The sequence below is a fragment of the Trachinotus anak genome, unplaced genomic scaffold (assembly GCF_046630095.1).
Source record: "Trachinotus anak isolate AG129_WGS33_773 ecotype Australia unplaced genomic scaffold, CSIRO_AGI_Tana_v1 ptg000021l, whole genome shotgun sequence".
Taxonomy (NCBI): Eukaryota; Metazoa; Chordata; class Actinopteri; order Carangiformes; family Carangidae; genus Trachinotus; species Trachinotus anak.
This window is the reverse complement of record NW_027273872.1, coordinates 11,751,424-11,759,784: the sequence shown is the minus strand read 5'-3', so window position 1 is coordinate 11,759,784 and position 8,361 is coordinate 11,751,424. Positions and strand designations below refer to the sequence as shown.

Below are 8,361 nucleotides of genomic sequence, written 5' to 3'. Positions count from 1 at the left end.
TTTTTTTTGTTTGTTTGTTTGTTTTTTTTACTAATGTGAAGTATTTTTTATTCAATAATCACACACAATATAGTAAGTACAAACAATATAGGCAGTAAAAAAAACAAAGTCAATGGTCTATGTATTAAATGGTGCCTGAGCAGTGAACAGGGTCAGGTGGTAGCAAAATGCTTCTATATGCCTGTCTGCATTCTTTTAATTTAAGCTACCCACTGAAAACAAAAGAAAATTGTTCACACTCAAAAAAAGCTTTGAAAACCAAGAAAAGCAAATCATACATTTTTTTTAATTTATATTGGCATTGTTCCATAATTTAACCCCCACAATTTAAAAACAAATCTCATTTTAGTCATTTTTTTAGTTTTTTATACAGACCCATGAGATCATATTTGCTCTCCTGTATTGAGAAAAACTTTTGTACACAGTCTGGCAGTAATGTTTTATTTAGCTCTGAACATTATTTGCATAATTTTATAATATACTAAATCATTAAATTTCATAGCATGGGAATTAAGAAACAATGGATTAGTGTGATCGTAGCAACGACCCTTATTAATTATACGTATGGCTCATTTTCTTAGTAAGACTATTAAATTTATATTTGTTTTAAATTTCAACCCCCACACTTCTGCACCATAAGTTACATAGGGAAGAATAAATAAGCAGTTAATTAAATATAAGGCCTTATAAATATATATATATATATATATATATATATATATATATATATATATATATACACACACACACACATTCAGGATTGCTATTGACTTATATTTTTCTTTAATATAATCAATATGTTGATCCATGTTTCTGATCAATTATAAGCCAAAGTATGCTCCAATATGGACCAGCTGGTCAGTTTGCTGTTTGCTGTGGGCACTGGCTTCATCAGAGCTGTTAAAATTGAATAAAGATGCATAGGTAGTGATATGTCAGTGTTTGCTAATTCAGATCACACCTTTTCACATTGCTCCATAATAAATATATAAAATGGTATTGATTAGGAGTGCTTTAAATTCTAGTAGAGACCCCAGAGTCCCTGAAGATATCAAATACTTTGAATTAAAATTGGTGGAAATGTGTACAAAAGGATGCAGCAGACATCTCAAACATTTCCATTTCCTTTCATTTAGTCTGGTGTGTGTATCACAGCCTGATACATCTGATTCCTCTGAGCCACAGAGCTCCATCATTGTCCAAAAATTAAGTATTGTATAAAGTGAGATTTCCATGTCTTTTTTAATTATAAAGCAGGTCTAGGTTCTATATTAATACTGTGAAAGTATCTGGGTGCTCAGTCCACAGACAAATGCACACAGCCTGTATTCAGAAACTGAGCCTTAAAATGAGCCGTCAGGACTTCTGTAACTTTGTGTCATCCATCCACAAAGCAGTTGCCAGTAATCCTCAGCAAGCCCCAAAGCTTAGCCCACTTGGACCCAACATCCAACCTTCCAGGATTTGGTTTCTCTCAGTGTTTACCTGAAATCTGCCATATTTTGATTCGCTCACCCAATTAAATAGTAAGCCAATCAGAGACTCACCAACCTGCTGTTACTAGAGAGAAGCCTGAGAGAGGAGATGTAAAACTGGACATTAACACTAAAATATATAAAACACTGGAAAAGTATAAAACCAAACCATCTGTTGCGGAGAACCTGAGGACCCTGCTGGTCTACTCAGTGGTTTGCATTCCAGCTCCAGAGATGACCAGCCAGTCAATGAAGACAATGTTCTTATCTTGCCCTATGCTAATTTACTACTGGTGGTGTTGTCCATCGTGTTTGGAAGATTCCTATTGGAATTAAAAATAATACAGTTTTTGCCAGTTTGTGTGAAGATAAAGCTCAATACATAATAAATATGTGTTTTATTGGTCAGTTTAACCGCAACTTTGTCTGCCTGTGTGGACCTCCTTTAGTTTCATTTTTAATTTATATTAAAGTTTAATGTTTGTTCTTTCCCTTTTATATGTGTTTTGGCCTTAGTGGCCACTGTAGTAAACATCTGTTAGACTGTCACATACGTTTGTTACAATATTTTAAGCTACTTCTGAGGAAAATAACACATTAAGGTCATTTTGGGCATTTAGTGGTGAAAATTAATATTGGTTTTAAAGGTGGTTCACCTGTGGTCCCAAGGTTGGTTAAGTGTTTCCATTATTTTGTTCACCACCTGGATTTTCAACTGCCTCCTGGGAGAGTATTTCCAGAGAGGATGATGGGAGTTTGACAGCTCGTCTCCTCCCTCCTGCATGACTTAGCAGGCCTACCAGAGCGTTACAACATTCAATTCCCTCCGTGGCAGCTGAAGAACAGGAAGGTGAGGTGAGGGGTGGGGTGGGTAGGGGGTGAGGTTGTCTCTGGGGGGCAGAGGTCATCTCAAGGGGCCGAAGGCCCATCCTCATCCTTGGACTCTTTTTTAAAAGCGCGTATTGTGATTGGTCAGTTGATGAGAAAACTTTCATGTCCTGAACCTTTTGGTTTGGGTCTGTTTTTCCTCCTTCCAGCCCCTTGGTTCAAGTTCAGGGAGACATCAGTCTTCTTCCAACTTCAAGTTAATAGATTGTGTTTGTCTATTTCCTGTTCTAACATGACAGTGTCTCCATGTACAAAGCCAGCTCACTGAAGAAATGGTTTTCCCAGTTTGGTGTGGGAGGACTTCACTGGCCAGCAGAGAGCCCTGACCTCAACCATACACAAATTAACATGATAGGCAATGAGTTTCGGGGCCCCAAGACATCCCCATCCATCCACCCTATAGCTGACAGTTTCATTATATGCCCAGAGATCCGGGAGCCAACTACTTCTAGCCTATGTAACCTACAGTTTTCAGTCTTATATATGGTCTTACATTTGCAAGGAGTAGCCATGCAGCCCCATCTTAGAGAGCTAGTAGATTCAGCAGTAATCCAGTACCTTGCTTTGTTGATTTTTCCTTAAGTGTTTGTCTACTTTTTCTCGTTTGCAGTCCAGGCTTACCTCAGGCCCACCTCATGCACATGTGTCTGAATGGAAGCAAATCCCTTTAGCCAGGCTCCAACATCTTATAGAAAGAAGAGTGGAGGCTTTTACAGCACCATATTGATGCCCATGATCATCATGATCACACCTACAACAATAACATATGGGTGTGTTGTTTGGGTGTCTGTATACTTTTGGCCACATGGCACAGGTATTGGAGTTACACATGCAGATTTGGTGTGAGAAGCATCTTCCCTCCACCCTCCACTGTCTGGTTCTGATATCTCAGTGTGGATAAAACTCCACTGTGTGATGGCGGCGAATGAGTCTGAGCCTCAGTTTGGTCATTCTGCTGGTTTCCAGCAGCGTCTGAACTCCCCTGGTGGATCCCTGTCCCTGATCTAATAACTCTGCGGCTCACAGTGGAGAGTAAAACCAGAATGCCGGTGGCTGATAAAAAGACTCTTCACTGAGAGACAAAGAGCCGCTCTGCAGCAGGTGAACTGAAACTTCTATTAGTGATGGATGGAGCCCCAAGTGTTTCTGATTCAACACTGACTCTACTTCCTGCACTTTCACTTTCACTGCAGAAAAGGTATTTTATTTCCTCAGGTCGCTCTCTGTGGCTTGTTGCTGGAGCCAATCAGAAGGCTCCTTTGTGAGGGCCATGACCCTCTATACTATATACTACAGTTAATATTGAGAGGTAAATGCACCTGTACAAAAAAACATTCAGCATAATGTAAATAACTGCCCTTACATAACAATAAAACATATACAACAAACATCAATGTATGATATTTATTTATACTTTCTGTACTACATCAGTACCCATAACATAACACTGTTTATACTGTAACAGATAAAGTATGTCAGTTATTATAATCAAACCTCCACGAAGTAAACAACAAAGATCATAGTGTGTATAACAATCTTGTAAACAGCAGAAAACATACAGGAAACTGTTTGCTAAATATTTATTCCACAATTCATACGCAAAAAAAGCACAATAAACACAATTAGACTCTTATTTTATGAAAAGAAGAAAAAAAATCCTTCCTTGACAGTTACTGAAATCTATATTTTTACTATACTACTTCAACTGAAGTTAAAAGTAAAAGTAATTTGAGTCCTTTTTTTATTTTTAGTTGTCTGTGTCTGATGCAAAAAGTAAAATAAGGAGATAGAAATGAGAAACAGCATTGGACTATGATAAACTACAAACATGTTTATCATCTGTGTTTCATTTCTGTCACATTTATGGCCAGAAATATGTGGACACCTGAACATTGAAACACAGTCAGTTGTCAGAGGAAAACTACTCAAAAAAATTTCACTGTTTACTGGAACATTAAGATTCTTTGTCACTGGAAATAATGGGGAGTCAAACAATGTAAAACCAAAAGTAGACTCAAGTATGTGGACACAAGTGTCTACATATTTTTGGCCATTTGGTGTATGTGATCCAGTTTGACAGTAACATTAGAGGCACCTTTTTTATTTGTGGCAAACCAACTGAAATCTAAAGTCACTTCATCAGACATTCAGATAAGAACTGTGCTGAAAGCTTAACGTGAAGAAAAGGTGCCATGTCACTGTAGAGTATCTTTAAAAGGCTATGAGTCAGTGTGCCACTTCATGCCGTCCGGTGGAAGGTGGTGTGTCCACGGTGTTACGTTCCCTCCAGCAGATGATGACAGCAGTGCTCAGGAGGAAATTAAATGTCAAGCTGCTGCCTTTGGTTCCTGTTAAATGGAGCGCTAATTACATACAAAAGCTGGAAGATCCAGGCACCATCCTCATCTGTCACTCTCTCCTCTTAGTTTGACCCATGAAGATAAAAGAAGACATTCATCTAAGAAGAAGTCCCCCCCCAACTACTTCTCTCCCTCCTCCCCTTCCTCTCTCTTCCTGCAGATTTGTCTCGCAGACTGAAAATGGAAACTCACCTAACGAGTGCGACGGCGCCACTCTCTGTCGCTGTGTCGCCTTCCAGGCTGAAAATGGATGATTTACACCTGGAATGAGTCAACAAAGATCTGAAAATAGTTTCTTTAACAAGGAGTGAAAAAAAATGTGTCTGTGACTCATCCCAAACAAACCCATCATTACTCCAAAACAAGCCTCTTCCATTATTGTAATAAGCTGAAGTGTTTGTGCAGTAGGTATCAATTTCCTCCTGTGTCGTCCAGTTAGTGCGACTCAGCATGTCGAAGCAACAGGTAGGTAGAAAAGAGGAACATTTGCTTTTGCATAAACTTTCAGAAGAATAGTCTCATGATGAATGACTGACTCCGCCTAACTCCAGGCTAATCCAAAAATGGGTAAAGAGGTGGAGCGTGTGTGGAGGTGAGACTTCGGTGCATGCCAGTTTGTGGTAAGCTTACCCTCCCCCATCTGTCACTCAAAGAGGCCACGTCCTCATTTATGCAGAACGTTAAGCCTTAAAATGTAAATGGATGAGTTATACAAAAATTCACCCCCGTAAAGTTGTCATGAATTAAGAAATTAGGTATTTTGACCAAAACCAGGAGTGTTATGGGAGTCTGTAGAGATTGACTCCGCCTCTTGTGGTCATTCGAAGAACTGTAGTTTTTAGCACTTTTTTTTTTGGCTTCATTTTTCAGCACTGGAGGTTGCTGCTACCAAGTGACTCTATCAAAATGACATTAACCTAGAAGGTAAGTTGCTAATTAGCAAGTCACTGTCACTGTTACAGTTACTGTGTAAGTGTTAACATGCAGTTAGCAAACTTAACAGCTGCATCCAACTAAGCATATTTACACTGCCAATACAAAATTCAAGCCACAGAATATGTGTAAGTACACAGTCATACTTACATGTTTATGAATGCACACATACACCAAATAACTTATGGATGGCAAACTTCAAAATATCGGATGCATCCCTCCTCTCTTATCCACTTATTCCACTGTAACTAAAACGAAACAAATACACTGTGAGCACTACTGTAGGCGATTGGCCAATTGGGTGCCTAAACGACAAGTCCTTCAAGCCTGATAAAGTGGATGCCAATAATGCTTTTAAGTCTTTTAGTTTTATGACACTTTATGTGTAGGCATTTTTTCCTCAGCAGGGTGTAAGTACTACTACAATAGCTCCTTGTCTGTCTTTCAGAAAGCTGTGACGACACTGATGGAATCCAGCTGCCTCAAATCCCTACAGAAGTTCTCATAGCAACCAAGGTTGTAGCAGAGAACGATATGGACCGAGCCTCCAGTCCAGTCAGAACGCAGTAGCCCTTCAGCTCAGGGACACACTGTCCTTTCATGAGAAAGTATTTGTTATGCAGTGTGACTTAAGTGAACGTGATTTTTTTGTTCAGGATTTGGTCTCCAACAGAATCACACACATGATTTTAGTTTGTGTTTTGGTGTTTGAAATGCAGCCTGCAGGGAGGACAACCTGCAGAAGTGGGTGGTATCACACAGAGTAAACAGTGCTCCTCGATCCAGTTTCAATAAATGCTTCAGCTTTTAGACATCTGTGTCTCTTCCTCCAGCAGTTCACGATTTCCATCACACTCCTCACACACAGTGGCAGATCAACACTCAAGCAACTGATCAATATGGTAAAAGCATATTAAAACAAAGGTCACAGAATAAGAAAATACAACAGTTCAAATACATACATGAAATTCACAATTAAACCAAAAATTGGATATCACTTGTCGAGCCGTACAGATGAAGGTAGACGTTGTTTTCTCTTAAACATGAAAACAGTAGTGACTAAGGCAGAAAAGTTTAAAATAAATATTGAGTTTTTAGTTGGTTCAAATCTTAGTATATGACTTTTGACGAGTTCCTGACTCTCGATTTTTTTTTTTTATTTATTTATTTATTTTTTTTGCATTACCAGTTTGACAAACACTGTAAACCAGATTATATTATACTGTACAGGGAGCCTCTGATTTTCATTGTTTGTCTTATATTAGTAGTAGTAGTTAAAATCTACCCAGCAGTACAGGACTTATTATTATTGTACTTATCATCCTATACTGAGACATTACAGGCATTGCTTTTTATTTATGTAATTATTTATTTTCATCATTAATTTGACAGTGATGTTTGATTCTTTTATCTTTAAAAAATCCCTAACTCACTTACTGAATCTTTGAATGTTGTATAACGCCCACAACCTCTGTCACATTGCAGCATTATGGCCTGGTCACTGTCATGGTTTAATGGCAAAATTTCAGACTTAAATAAGTTAATTTTAAATCATTCACTGTGATTAATAGATTTGCTAATTGAGGTGAAGTAACTTTGTGCAGAGACTTTGTGAAGAGTTTTTGGGGAATTTTGACAAGTGACTTTGCAACATTGCATCATTGAAAGAGAAGTCAATGATGCAAACACCACTTTTAAATAAACCATTCACCACATAACTGGCAGTTAGTAAGCTGCTAGCTTCACTGGCTGCTGCGGACAGCTAACACTTGCCCTGCAAACAGCCACTGCATGATCACCGAGCTTCAAGCACAACCTGTTTTGTGAGGATGTGCAGCTAAATATCCCTTTGCCACTTTCTGGCCTGGCCCCTGCCATTCAGTCGCTGTAACGGCCTGAGCTGCAGATGCAGGCTGACTTTCCAACCTCCAACTGATGCACAGTGATACATCAAATGTCTTTTTACACTCTTAGTTTTGATTGAACAGTCCCACTGTCGTCAGGTCACAGGGAGTGTACACATGAAATAAACTCTCATACGTTACACTGATTGTGTGTAACCGTAATTTTACTGTTGGATCTGATGACACTCGGTGGCAGAGGAATGATTGAAACTGCTCTCCAAAGGAAACTCTGAAAATTCCTTCAATATTAGGCCCATAATTCATGGCGGAGCCTGCACCAACACACAGCTTTAAAACAGCCATAAAGCTGTAACTAACACACAAAGCACGCCTCTGTAATTGACAATAAAAACAATAAAAACAACTTGTGAATGGAGATGTGGAGACGGCAGTCAGTGATAATATCCCACATCCTCAAAAGTTTAGGCTGCTTGAGTTTTTAATGTACTGTAGAGAGTAGCAGCTGCTGTAATGAAATGTAATGAAGCTCTGTAATCAAAGGCAATTTCACAGAGAGAGAGAGAGAGCTGCAGAAAACACAGCTAATAACACTGCAAGTACAACAGAAAGACAACACAACGCAGTCTCGCAGCAGTGTACACATGGTTTAGGATGAGTAGTAATAGCAGTAGGAGTACAGGAGGGTTGAGGGTTCAGTTGAGCAGAAACATAAAGTAGAATAAATGGAAATACTCAAGTAAATACAATACCTCAAAACTGTATTTAAACACAGTAAATATGTTCATTTACTTTCCACCATTGAATATATTAAAAAAACACAACACATTTTTTTAACAGTCT

The 8,361-nt window shown here is 38.7% G+C and overlaps 1 long non-coding RNA gene across 1 annotated transcript; it reads right to left on the bottom strand.

The window, feature by feature from the left end:
• Positions 1-725: 725 nt before the first annotated feature.
• On the bottom strand, positions 726-6,114 carry LOC139606234 (uncharacterized). Its single transcript, XR_011684575.1, has 3 exons — positions 5,354-6,114; positions 4,916-4,984; positions 726-4,711 (listed from the first exon to the last, which is right to left on the bottom strand). It is a non-coding gene; the product is annotated as an uncharacterized lncRNA (long non-coding RNA).
• Positions 6,115-8,361: the final 2,247 nt, after the last annotated feature.